Raw genomic sequence first — 13,774 nt, forward strand, 5'->3', positions numbered from 1 at the left:
TTGATCGTGGTGGATAAGCTTTTTGATGTGCTGATGGATTTGGTTTGCCAATATTTTATTGAGGACTTTTGCATCGATGTTCATCAAGGTATTGGTCTAAAATTCTTTTTTTGTTGTGTCTCTGCCAGGGTTTGGTACCAGGATGATGTTGGCCTCATAAAATGAGTTAGGGAGGATTCCCTATTGTTCTTTTTTTTTTGGATGAAAAAAGAACTGTTTAATTTTTTTGATGTTTTCAATCTTGGTATTTTTTCCAAGAATTAGAGAAATATCTCTGGATGGTTATCTAAAATTTATAATTTTTCTACAGATATGGTATGTAGGAGAGTGTCATAGTTTTTCTATTATTATACTTTAAATTCTAGGGTACATGTACACTATGTGCCAGTTTGTTACATATGTATACATGTGTCATGTTGGTGTGCTGCACCCATTAACTCGTCATTTACATTAGATATATCTCCTAATGCTATCCCCCCTACCCCCACTCCATGACAGGCCCCAGTGTGTGATGTTCCCCACCCTGTGTCCAAGTGTTCTCATTGTTCTATTCCCATCTATGAGTGAGAACATGTGGTGTTTAGTTTTCTGTCCTTGAAATAGTTTTCTCAGAATGATGGTTTCTAGCTTCATTCATGTCCTTACAAAGGACATGAACTCATCCTTTTTATGGCTGCATAGTATTCCATGGTGTATATGTGCCACATTTTCTTAATCCAGTCTATCACTGATGGACATTTAGGTTGGTTCCAAGTCTTTGCTATTGTGAATAGTGCCGCAATAAACATACGTGTGCATGTGTCTTTATAGCAGCATGATTCACAATCCTTTGGGTATATGCCCAGTAATGGGATGGCTGGGTGAAATGGTATTTCTAGTTCTAGATCCTTGAGGAATTGCCACACTGTCTTCTACAATGATTGAACTAGTTTACACTCCCACCAACAGTGTAAAAGCGTTCCTATTTCTCCATATCCTCTCCAGCACATGCTGTTTCCTGACTTTTTAATGATCGCCATTCTAATTGGTGTGAGATGGTATCTCATTGTGGTTTTGATTTGCATTTCTCTGATGGCCAGTGATGATGAGCATTTTTCCATGTGTCTGTTGGCTGCATAGATGTCTTCTTTTGAGAAGTGTCTGTTCATACCCTTTGCCAACTTTTTGATGGGGTAGTTTGATTTTTTCATATAAATTTGTTTAAGTTCTTTGTAGATTCTGGATATTAGCCCTTTGTCAGATGGGTAGATTGTAAAAATTTTCTCCCATTCTATAGGTTCTCTGTTCACTCTGATGGTAGTTTCTTTTGCTATGCAGAAGCTCTTGAATTTAATTAGATCTCATTTGTCAATTTTGGCTTTTGTTGCCATTGCTATTGGTGTTTTAGTCATGAATTTCTTGCCCATGCCTATGTCCTGAATGTTATTGCCTAGGTATTCTTCTAGGGTTTTTATGGTTTTAGATCTAACATTTAAGTCTTTAATCCATCTTGAATTAATTTTTATATAAGGTGTAAGGAACAGATCTAGTTTCAGCTTTCCACATATGACTAGCCAGTTCTCCCAGCACCATTTATTAAGTAGGGAATCCTTTCCCCATTTCTTGTTTATGTCAGGTTTGTCAAAGATCAGATGGTTGTAGATGTGTGGTATTATTTCCGAGGGCTCTATTCTGTTCCATTGGTCTATATCTCTGTTTTGGTACCAGTACCATGCTGTTTTGGTTACTGTAGCCTTGTAGTGTATTTTGAAGTCAGGTAGTGTGATGCCTCCAGCTTTGTTCTTTTGGCTTAGGATTGACTTCGCAATACAGGTTCTTTTTTGGTTCCATATGAACTTTAAAGTTGTTTTTTCCAATTCTGTGAAGAAAGTCATTGGTAGCTTGATGGGGACGGCATTGAATCTATAAATTATCTTTGGCTGTATGGCCATTTTCACGATATTGATTCTTCCTATCCATGAGCATGGAATGTTCTTCCATTTGTTTGTGTCCTCTTTTATTTTGTTGAGCAGTGGTTTGTAGTTCTCCTTGAAGAGGTACTTCACGTCCCTTGTAAGTTGGATTCCTAGGTATTTTATTCTCTTTGAAGCAATTGTGAATGGGAGTTCACTCATGATTTGGCTCTCTGTTTGTCTGTTATTGGTGTATAGGAATGTTTGTGATTTTTGCACATTGATTTTGTATCCTGAGACTTGGCTGAAGTTGCTTATCAGCTTAAGGAGATTTTGGGCTGAGATGATGGGGTTTTGTGAATATACAATCATGTCATCTTCAGACAGGGACAATCTGACTTCCTCTTTTCCTAATTGAATACCCTTTATTTCATTCTCTTGCCTGATTTCACTGGCCAGAACTTCCAAGACTATGTTGAATAGGAGTGGTGAGAGAGGGAATCATTGTCTTGTGCCAGTTTTCAAAGGGAATGCTTCCAGTTATTGTCCATTCAGTATGATATTGGCTGTGTGTTTGTCATAAATAGCTCTCATTATTTTGAGATACATCCCATCAATACCTAGTTTATTGAGAGTTCTTATAATGAAGGGCTGTTGAATTTTGTCAAAGGTCTTTTCTGCATCTGTTAAGATAATCATGTGGTTTTTGTCTTTGGTTCTGTTTATATGATGTATTACATTTATTAATTTGTGTATGTTGAATCAGTCTTGCATCCTAGGGATGCCAACTTGATCATGGTGGATAAGCTTTTTGATGTGCTGCTGGATTCAGTTTGTTAGTATCTTATTGAGGATATTTGCATCAATGTTCATCAGGGATATTGGTCTAAAATTCTCTTTTTTGTTGTTGTTGTGTCTCTGTCAGGCTTTCATAACAGGATGATGTTGGCCTCATTAAATGAATTAGGGAGGATTCTATCTTTTTCTATTGATTGGAAAAGTTTCAGAAAGAATGGTACCAGCTCCTCTTTGTACCTCTGGTAGAACTCAGCTGTGAATCCATCTGGTCCTGGACTTTTTTTTGGTTGGTGGGCTATTAATTATTGCCTCAATTTCAGAGCCTGTTATTGGTCTATTCAGATATTCAACTTCTTCCTGGTTTAGTCTTGCAAGGGTGTATGTGTCCCAGAATTTATCCATTTCTTCTAGATGTTCAAGTTTATTTGTGTATAGGTGTTTATAGTATTCTCTGATGGTAGTTTTTATTTCCCTGGGCTCAGTGGCGATATCCCCTTTATCATTTTTATTGCATCTATTTGATTCCTCTCTCTTTCCTTCTTTATTAGTCTTGCTAGCAGTCTATCAATTTTGTTGATCTTTTCAAAAAACCAGCTCCTGGATTCATTGCTTTTTTGAAGGGTTTTTTGTGTCTCTGTCTCCTTTAGCTCTGCTCTGATCTTATTTTTTCCTTCTGCCAGCTTTTGAATGTGTTTGCTCTTGCTTCTCTAGTTCTTTTAATTGTGATGTTAGGGGGTCAATTTTAGATCTTTCCTGCTTTCTCTTCTGGGTATTTAGTGCTATAAATTTCCCCCTACACACTGCTTTAAATGTGTCCCAGAGATTCTGGTACATTGTGTCTTTGTCCTCATTGGTTTCAAAGAACATCTTTATTTCTGCCTTCATTTTGTTATTTACCCAGTAGTCATTCAGGAGCAAATTGTTCAGTTTCCATGTAGTTGTTCAGTTCTGAGTCAGCCTGTTAATCCTAATTTCGAATTTGATTGCACTGTGGTCTGAGAGACAGTTTGTTGTGATTTCTGTTCTTTTACATTTGGTGAGGAGTGCTTTACTTCCAATTATGTGGTCAAATTAAGAATAAGTGAGATGTGGTGCTGAGAAGAATGTATACTCTGTTGATTTGGGGTGGAGACTTCTGTGGATGTCTATTGGGTCTGTTTGTTGCAGAGCTGATTTCATGTCCTGGATATCTTTGTTAACTTTCTGCCTTGTTGATCTTTCTAATATTGACAGTTGGGTGTTAAAGTCTCCCATTATTATTGTGTGGGAGTCTAAGTCTCTTTGTAGGTCTCTAAGGATTTGCTTTATGAATCTGGGTGCTCTTGTATTGGGTGCATATATATTTAGGATAGTTAGCTCTTCTTGTTGCATTGATCCCTTCACCATTATGTAATGGCCTTCTTTATCTCTTTTGATCTTTGTTGGTTTAAAGTCTGTTTTATCAGAGACAAGGATTGCAACCCTTGCTATTTTTTGCTTTCCATTTGCTTGGTAGATCTTCCTCCATCCCTTTATGTTGAACCTATGTGTGAATTTGCACATGAGATGGGTCTCCTGAATACAGCACACTGATGGGTCTTGACTCTTTATCCAGTTTGCCAGTCTGTGTCCTTTAATTGGGGCATTTAGCCCATTTATGTTTACAGTTAATATTGTTATGTGTGTATATGATCCTGTCATTATGATATTCGCTGGTTATTTGCCCGTTAATTGATGCAGTTTCTTCCTAGCATTGATGTTCTTTACAACTTGGCATGTATTTGCACTGGCTGGTACCTGGTGTTTCTTTCCATGTTTAGTGCTTCCTTCAGGAGCTGTTGTAAGGCAGGCCTGGTAGTGACAAAATCTCTCAGCATTTGCTTGTCAGTAAATAATTTTATTTTCTCTTTCACTTATGAAGCTTAGTTTGGCTGGATATTAAACTCTGGATTGAAAATTATTTTCTTTAAGAATGTTGAATATTGGCCCCCACTCTCTTCTGGATTGTAGGGTTTCTGCCAAGAGATCAGCTGTTAGTCTGATGGGCTTCCCTTTGTGGCTAACCTGACCTTTCTCTCTGGCTGCCCTTAACACTCTTTCCTACACTTCAACCTTGGTGAATCTGACAATTTTTGTCTTGGAACCGCTCTTCTCAAAGAGTATCTTTGTGTTGTTCTCTGTATTTCCTGAAGTTGAATATTGGCCTGCCTTGCTAGGTTGGGGAAGTTCTCCTGGATAATACCCTGAAGAGTGTTTTCCAACTTGGTTCCATTCTCCTCATCACTTTCCGGTACACCAATCAAATATAGATTTGGTCTTTTCACATGGTCCCATATTTCTTGGAGGCTTTCTTCATTTCTTTTTACTCTTGTTTCTCTAACCTTGTCTTCTCACTTTATTTCATTTATTTGATCTTCAATCACTGATACCCTTTCTTCCACTTGATTGAATCGGCTACTGAAGCTTGTGCATGTGTCACAAAGTTCTCGTGCCATGGTTTTCAGCTCCATTGGGTCACTTAAGGTCTTCTCTACACTGTTTATTCTTGTAAGCCATTCGTCTAATCTTTTTTCAAGGTTTTTAGCTTCCTTGCAATGGGTTCCAACCTCCTCCTTTAGCTCGGAGAAGTTTGTTATTACCAACCTTCTGAAGCCTACTTCTGTGAACTCGTCAAAGTCATTCTCCGTCCAGCTTTGTTCCATTGCTGACAAGGAGCTGTGATCCTTTGGAGGAGAAGAGGTGCTCTGATTTTTAGAATTTTCAGCTTTTCTGCTCTGGTTTATCCCCATCCTTTTTGTTTTATCTACCTTTGGTCTTTGATATTGTTGACCTACAGATGGGGTTTTGGTTAGATGATCTTTTGTTAATGTTGACACTATTCCTTTCTGTTTTTTAGTTTTCCTTCTAACAGTCAGGACCCTCAGCTGCAGATCTGTTGGAGTTTGCTGGAGTTCCACTCCAGACACTGTTTGCCTGGGTATCACCAGTGGAGGCTGCAGAACAGCAAACATTGCAGAACAGCAAATATTGCTGCCTGATCCTTCCTCTGGAAGCTTCGTCCAAGAGGGGCAGCCGCCTATATGAGGTGTCTGTCAGCCCCTACTGGGAGGTGTGTCCCAGTTAGGCTACACAGGGGTCAGGGACCCACTTGAGGAGGCAGTCTGTCCATTCTCAGAACTCAAACGCCATGCTGGGAAAACCACTGCTCTCTTCAGAGCTGTCAGACAGGGATGTTTAAGTCTGCAGAAGTTGCTGCCTTTTGGTCAGCTATCCCTGCCCACAGACGTGGAGTCTAGAGGCAATGGGCCTTGTTGAGCTGCGGTGGGCTCCACCGAGATCAAGCTTCCCTGGCCGCTTTGTTTACCTACTTAAGCCTCAGCAATGGTGGATGCCCCTCCCCAAGCCAGGCTGCCACTTCGCAGATGGATTTCAGACTGTTGCGCTAGCAGTGAGCAAGGCTCCATGGGTGTGGGACCCACTGAGCCAGACACAGGAGAGAAGCACCTCATCTGCTAGTTGCTAAGACCTTGGGAAAAGTGCAGTATTTGGGCGGGAGTGCCCTGTTTTTCCAGGTAGTCTGTCACAGCTTCCCTTGGCTAGGAAAGGGAAATCCCCCAACCCCTTGTGCTTCCCGGGTGAGGCGACACCCCACCCTGCTTCAGCTCACCCTCTGTGGGCCTGCACCCACTCTCCAACCAGTCCCAATGAGATGAACCAGGTACCTCAGTTGGAAGTGCAGAAATCACCTGTCTTCTGTGTCCATCTTGCTGGGAGCTGCAGACCAGAACTGTTCCTATTTGGCCATCTTGGAACCCATCCAGGACATCTGGTAGAAGAAATTTGTACGCAGCAAAGTGTTCAATTTATGACCTGAGTGCTCTTAAAAGTGTTCAGTTTTATGCATTCACAAAAATATGGTTTGGAATTAGAACTTATGTTTAAAAGGGAACAGAGCATGAAAGTTTGGAAGATTTGCAGCCTGATGATGTGATAGAAAAGAAAACCCATTTTCTGGGGAGAAATTCAAGCTGACTGCAGAAATTTGCAGAAGTAACAAGGAGCCAAATGTTAATTGACAAGATAATGGGGAAATTGTCTCCAGGGCATGTCAGAGTTCTTCATGACAGCCCCTCCCGTCACAGGGTTGGAGGCCTAGGAGGGAACAAATGGTTTTGTGGGCCAGGGCCAGAACTTTGCTGCTCTGTGCAGTCTTGGGACTTGGTGCCCTGTGTCCCAGCCATGGCTAAAAGGAGGCAATGTACAGCTCAGGCTATTGCTTCACAGTTCAATCCCCAAGCCTTGGCAGTTTCCATGTAGTGTTGGGTTGATATGCTAGTTGACCATTTGTATTTTTTTTGGAAAAAATGTCTATTCAAGTCTATCTTAGTCCATTCCTGCTGCTATAACAAAATACCTTAGGCTGGTAATTTATAAACAACAGAAATTTATTTCTTGCATTCTGGAGTGTGAGAAGTCCAAGATTTAGGCTACGACAGACTCAGTGACTGGTGAGGTCACTATATTCACTATACATAGCACTTTCTCTGTGTCCTCACATGTTCAAAAGGGAAAACAAACTCCCTTAAGCCTCTTTTATAAAGGTCCTAGTCCCATTTCTGAGAGCTATGACTTCATGAACTAATCATCTCCAAAATGCCCCACCTCTTAATATTATCACATTGAATATTAGGCTCCAGCATATGAATATTGGGAGAACATTTGGACCATAGCAAAGTCAACTGACCATTTCTCATTTAGGTTGTTTTGTTATTCAGTTGTTGTTCTGTATATATTTTAGATAATAACCCCTTGTCAGGTATTTGGTTTGCTGGGAGGTTTTTGATTCCTGATTCAGTTACTAGTTATAGGTTTATTAAGATTTTTTATTTTGTGACTTAGTCTTGGTAACTTGCATGTTACAAGGAATCTGTTCATTTCTCCTAGGTTATCCAACTTGTCAGTATATAATCATTCATATTAGACTCTTAGAATCCTTTTTATTTCTGTAATATCTGTTGCAATGTCTTCTCTTTTGTTCCTAAAAGAAGTTGAGTCTTCTTTATTTTTTTCTTAAATATTCTAGCTAATGATTTGTCAATTTTGTTGAACTTTGAAACAACTACTAGTTTCATTGGATTTTTTCTATTCTCTAGCCTTTTTTTTTGAAATGGAGTTTCACTCTTATTGCCCAGGCTGTAGTGCAATGGCGTGATCTCTGCTCACTGCAACCTCCACCTCCCAGTTCAAGTGACTCTCCTGCCTCAGCCTCCAGAGTAGCTGGGATTACAGGCATGCACCACCATGCCCGGCTAATTTTGTATTTTTTAGTAGAGACACGTTTCTCCATGTTGCTGAGGCTGGTCTCGAACTCCCGACCTCAGGTGATCCACCTACCTCGGCCTCCCAAAGTGCTGGGATTACAGTCGTGAGCCACTGCTCCCGGCCTTCTGATCTAGACTTTATTATTTCCTTCCTTTTGCTAACATTGGGTTGACTTCTTCTTTTTCCAGTTTCTTGAGGTGTAAAGCTAAGTTGCTGATTTTAGATCTTTCTTCTTTTTTAAGTAGGTAGTTAGATATATAAACTGTCCTCTTCATATTCATTTTGCTGCATCCCACAAGCTTTGGAATGTTGTGTTTCCATTTTTAGTTGTCTCAAGACATTTTCTAATTTTCCTTGTGACTTATTCTTTGACTATGTATTAATCAGAGTTCTCCAGAGGGTCAGATCCAATAGGAAATATAGATATAGATATAGATGTAGATGATATAGATATAGATATAGATACATATACATGCATCTAAAAGAGAATATATTTACATATATATGAAATATAATTTATTAAGGAGATTTGGCTCACATAATTACAAAGGCAAAGTCCCACAATAGGCCATCTATAAGCTGGAAAATGAGAGAAGCCTACAGCATGGCTCCCAAGGAAGCCAGTGACATGGCTCAGTCCAAATCTGGAAGTCTCAAAACCAGGGAAGCTGACAGTGCAGCCACTAGTCTGAGGCCCAAGGCCTGAGAGCTCCCAAAAGGCTGCTGATGCAAGTCCCAGGGTCCAAAGGCCAAAGAACCTAGAGTTTGATGTGCAAGGGCAAGAGGAGAAAAAGGCATACTGCTCTGGAAGAGAGAGAAAGTGCATAAAAAAGAAATCCAAGCAAGCTGAATGTTCCCATTCTTCTGCCTTTTTGTTCTAGTCACACTTGCAACCAATTGCATGATGCCTACCCACAGTGAGGATGGGTTTTTCTCTCTCAGTCCACTAACTCATCCATCATTCTCCTGTGGCAGCACCCTCACAGATATACACACACACAGTGCTTCATCAGGCATCTAAGCATCCCTCAATCAAATTGACAGTTAATATTAACCACACAGGCCAATTGGTTAAGAAAGTATATTTTTGTAATTTCCACATATTTATTACTTTTACTTTTTCCTTCAGCTATGAATTTGTAATTTCATTTAATGTGGTCAGAAAAGATATTTGGTATGAGTTCAGTTTTCTTAAATTTTTAAAAACTTGTTTGTGGACTAGCATGCCATCTATCCTGGAAACGTCTTGGTATGTACTTGAGAAGAAAGTATATTTTGCTATTATTGGGTGAAGTGTTCTGTATATGTCAGACAGGTCCAATTGGTCTACAATGTTGTTCAAGTTCTGTGTTTTCTAGTTGATCTTCTGTCTGGTTATTGTATCCATAATTGAAAGTGGAATATTGAAGTTTTCTGTTATTATGATGTTGTTATCTATGTTACCCCTCAATTCTGTCTATGTTAGCTTCATATTTGAAGGTAACATAGCTTCAAATGTTAGCTTCAAATGTTAGCTTCATAGATGCTGTACTGTTAGTTGCATATACATTTATAATTGCTATATCTTCTTGGTCAATTGGCCCTTTTATTATTATGTAATATCCTTGTCTCTTGTGCTATTATTTGACTTAAACTCTATTTTGTCTAAGTATGGCCATCCTTGTTCTCTTTTGGTTACCAAATGCATTGAATATCTTTTTCCATCCTTTCACTTTCAACCTTTGTGTGTGTTTAGATCTAACATAAGTCTCTTGCATATAGTATATATTTAGATTTTTTTAATCCATTCAGCCAATTCTCTGTCTTTTGATTGGAAAATTAGCTTATTTGCATTTAAAGTAGTTACTGATAGGGAGGGGCTTACTATTGTCATTTTGTTCATTGTTTTATACATGTCTTGCAGGTATTTTTTTCCACTTTTCCTCTCTTTCTGCCTCACTTTATGTTTCACTGATTCCTTTTATTGGTAGGGACGTGCTTTGGTTCCTTTCTCATTTTTATTTGTGTATCTTCTGTAGGTCTTTTCTTTGTGGTTACTGTAGAATTACATGAAAACATCTTATAGTTATAATAATCTATTTTAAATTGACAACAACTTAACTTTAATCACATACAAAAACTCTACTTCTTTACACCTCCTTCTCATTTTGTTATCAATGTCACACAATATATATTTTATATTGTTTATTCACATAATTTAATAAAATAATATTATGCTTTTACCTTTTAAATTCTATGCTTCAATTAAAAGTGAATTACAGGCTGGGTGTGGTGTCTCACACCTGTAGTCCCAGCACTTTGACCGGCCAAAATGGGAGGATTGCCTGAGCCTAGGAATTTGAGACCAGCAAGGCCTTATCTCTGCTAAAAAATTTAAAAATATTATCTGAGTGTGGTGATGCATGTCTGTAGTCCCAGCCACTCGGGAGGCTGAGGTGGGAGGATTGCTTTAGCCCAGGACTTTAAGGGTGCAGTGAGCCATGATCAAACCACTGCACTCCAGCCTGGGCAACAGAGCAAGACTTTGTCTCAAAAAAAAAAAAGTAAAGGAAAAAAAGTGTTTTGCTTACCACCATTAGAGTATTAAAGGATTCTATGTTCATTCATATATTTACCTTTACCAAAGAAGTTTATATTTTGTATGCTTTAGTATTTCTATCCAGTGCCTTTTCATTTGCACTTGGAGGACTCCCTTTAACATTTTTTGTAAGGTAGGTCTAGTGGTGATCAACTCCCTCACCTTTTACTTCTCTGGGGAACTCTTCATTTGTCCTTCATTTTTGAAGTAGAGTTTTACTGGCTATACAGTTCTTGGTGGACAGTTTTTTTTTTCTTTCAGCCCCTTTAATATATCATCCCATTCTCTTCTGGCCTGTAGAGTTTTTGCTGAGAATTCCATTGATAACCATATGGCATCTCCCTTGTATGTGACAAGTTGCTTTGATCCTGTTCCTTTCAAAATTCTCTCTTGTCTTTGACTTCTGACAGTTTGATTGTAATGTGTCTCATTGTAGGTCTTTTGCAAATTATCCAACTTGGAGTTCTTTGAGCCTCTTGGATTTTTATGTCCATTTCCTTCTTTAAGTTTGAGAAGTTTTTGGTCATTATTTTTTTAACTGGCTCTCTGCCCCTTTATTTTTCTCTTCTCCTTCTGGCACTTTCATAATGCATACATTGGTCTGCTTGATGGCATCCTGTAAGTCTCTTAGGCTGTCTTCACTCTTCACTCCTTTTCCCTTTTGCTCCTGTGACTCCATAATTTCAAATGACTAGTCTTACGTTTCACTGATTCTTTCTTCTGCTTGATGTTATTGAAACTGCCTTTGCAAAAATTATAACTGAAGAAATTATGACAGCAAAAGACATCAGACTTAATCAACTCCATCTTGCTTCTAGCATTTAAACTGTCCTTGTTCATTCCCGGCAGTAGGATGAACTAATTTTGGGAAGGTATTCAGTTCATGGTTTGACTCTGAAACAAAGTTGATAATAGCCATTTCCCAAAAAGATCCCCTTCTTGCCTGGAACCAGTCTGCCTTTGCAGGATAAACAAATTAGCTATAACATCAGAAATTACAGTTGAGGGGTTATGCAGCCTCTGGCTCCAAGAGTCTGAACCTCTCCAAATTGCTCCTGGGGATAACATCACTATTGTAAAACCGAAAACCAGTGCTTGAGATATTTTGCAGACCCTGCACTGGATGAGTCAGCTGACACCACCCAGACTGGTAATATGGCTCAACTAGTTCTGCCACCCCACCCACAAACAGAAGACAGCAAGAAAACATCATTTCAACCTCATATGATTTCATCTCCAACCTGATAAATAAGCAGTCCCCACTTCACAAGCCCCTACCTGCCAAATTATCTTTAAATGTTCTGATCCCCGAATGCCCAGGGAGACTGATTTGAGTAATAATAAAACTCTGATCTCCCACACAGCCGACTCTGCCTGAATTACTCTTTCTCCATTGCAATTCCCCTGCCTTGATAAATCAGCTCTGTCTAAGCAGGGCACGAGGTGAACCCATTGGCAGTTACACAGTCTATTGGTGATTTCCGATAGCGAATTTTTCAATTGAGCTATTGTATTTCTTAGCTCCAGAGTTTCTGTATGGTTCCTTTTTTTTTTTTTTTTTAGTTTCTATCTCCATTAATATTTTCATTTTGTTCATGAATTATTTCCTGCTTTCACTTAGTTGTCTATTTCTGTTGTCACTGGGCTTCATTAAGAGAGTTAATTTGGATTCTTTGTCAGGTAACTCATTTATCTATTTCTTTAGGGTTGGTTTCTGGAGATTTATTTTGCTCCTTTAATTTAGTCATCAGGTTTCTCTGTTTCTTCTTATGTCTTTTTATTTTTTATTTATTTTTGTCAAGATTTGGGCATTTGAAAAAACTGCCACTTCTCCCAGTTTTTATCAGCTGGCTTCATACGGAAGATCTTCATACCTGAATCAGCATGGCTATAGGTTCCAGCAGCCTCTCAAACTTTTTCTGGGAATGCATCTTCTTTGGGTTTATACATTGCAACATCCCAAGTAGAGGTTTGCCAGTTTCTTTTTCTGGAGCTGTTGCTCCCTCTGGTATCTGTCTGTGGTACTGCAGGTTCCCTGGTGCTGCATCATCTCTGACCTCTCCTTTATTCCCAGTGGCTCCCATGAATCCAAAGTATGCCAGCTGGGCGTCAAGTTAGAGAGAGAGAGAGAGCTTCAGGTAACCTCATAAAACTATTCCGTTCCAGTCTTCTCTTTCTCTGCTAACGGAGAAGCTGCAAGTTGAGTGCTTCCCAGCCAAACCAACCTGTTCGAGCTTGGGGAAGGGGTATCATGAGTATAATGCAACAGCTTTTCTTATTTGTTCAATGCCACTATTCTTGGTTTTGCACTTGTCTGTGCTACTACAACTTCTTAATGGTTTATGGAACTCCATAAAGGCTTTTAGACCATATATTGTTTTTCAGTTGCTATCTTTATGGAGAATCAAGGTTTGGAGCCATTCCACCATCTGGCTGACATCACCCTGTTTATATTATTTTTTATTTTTATTATATTTTATTTTCTTGAGACAGGATCTTGCTCTGTCAGCCAGGCTAGAGTGCAGCCTCGAACTCCTGAGCTCATGGGACTTCCTCCCTCAGGCTACTGAGTACTTGGACTATAGGTACACACCACATACCAGGCTAATTTCTTATTTTCTTGTGAAGATGGGGTTTCACTCTGTTGCCCAAGTTGGTCTCAAATCTTGGGCTCAAGCAATCCTTCTGCCTTGGCCTCCCAAAGTGCTAGGATTAAAGGTGTGAGCCCACCATGCGCTGCCTGTTATATTTAGTAGAAAATATATCTAAAAATATACTTACGTACTATGTTGAATCCACTACCCAGAGCTTAACTGAACTATTTTTGTGACTCATTCTGTTTTTTTATTTTTTTGCTTTTTACTTATTACAATTAACTACAAGTATGGATATATTAATATTAATTAATATAAAATATACTGGAATCTTTTGTATATTTTTTTCTTTTTTTCTTCACCAAAAGCAGAAACTTAAATATACTGAAATCTTAAATGACCCTTGAATGCTTCTAGGACTGACCCTGGAACAAAATTTTTTATGTTGTTATTACATTGTACTTTTCATGTTAAAATCATTTGTTTCTTTTTCATATAGTACATCAAAGAAGAATTGTTAATATAGCCCTTACCAGCCATATGCTAAGTGCCACAAGTGTTTCGGTCTCTCTCCATTCTTGTACCTCACTTGGTCTTTTTTGTTCTTTTGG

This window comes from Pan paniscus, chromosome 8 (assembly GCF_029289425.2).
Source record: "Pan paniscus chromosome 8, NHGRI_mPanPan1-v2.0_pri, whole genome shotgun sequence".
Classification (NCBI taxonomy): Eukaryota; Metazoa; Chordata; class Mammalia; order Primates; family Hominidae; genus Pan; species Pan paniscus.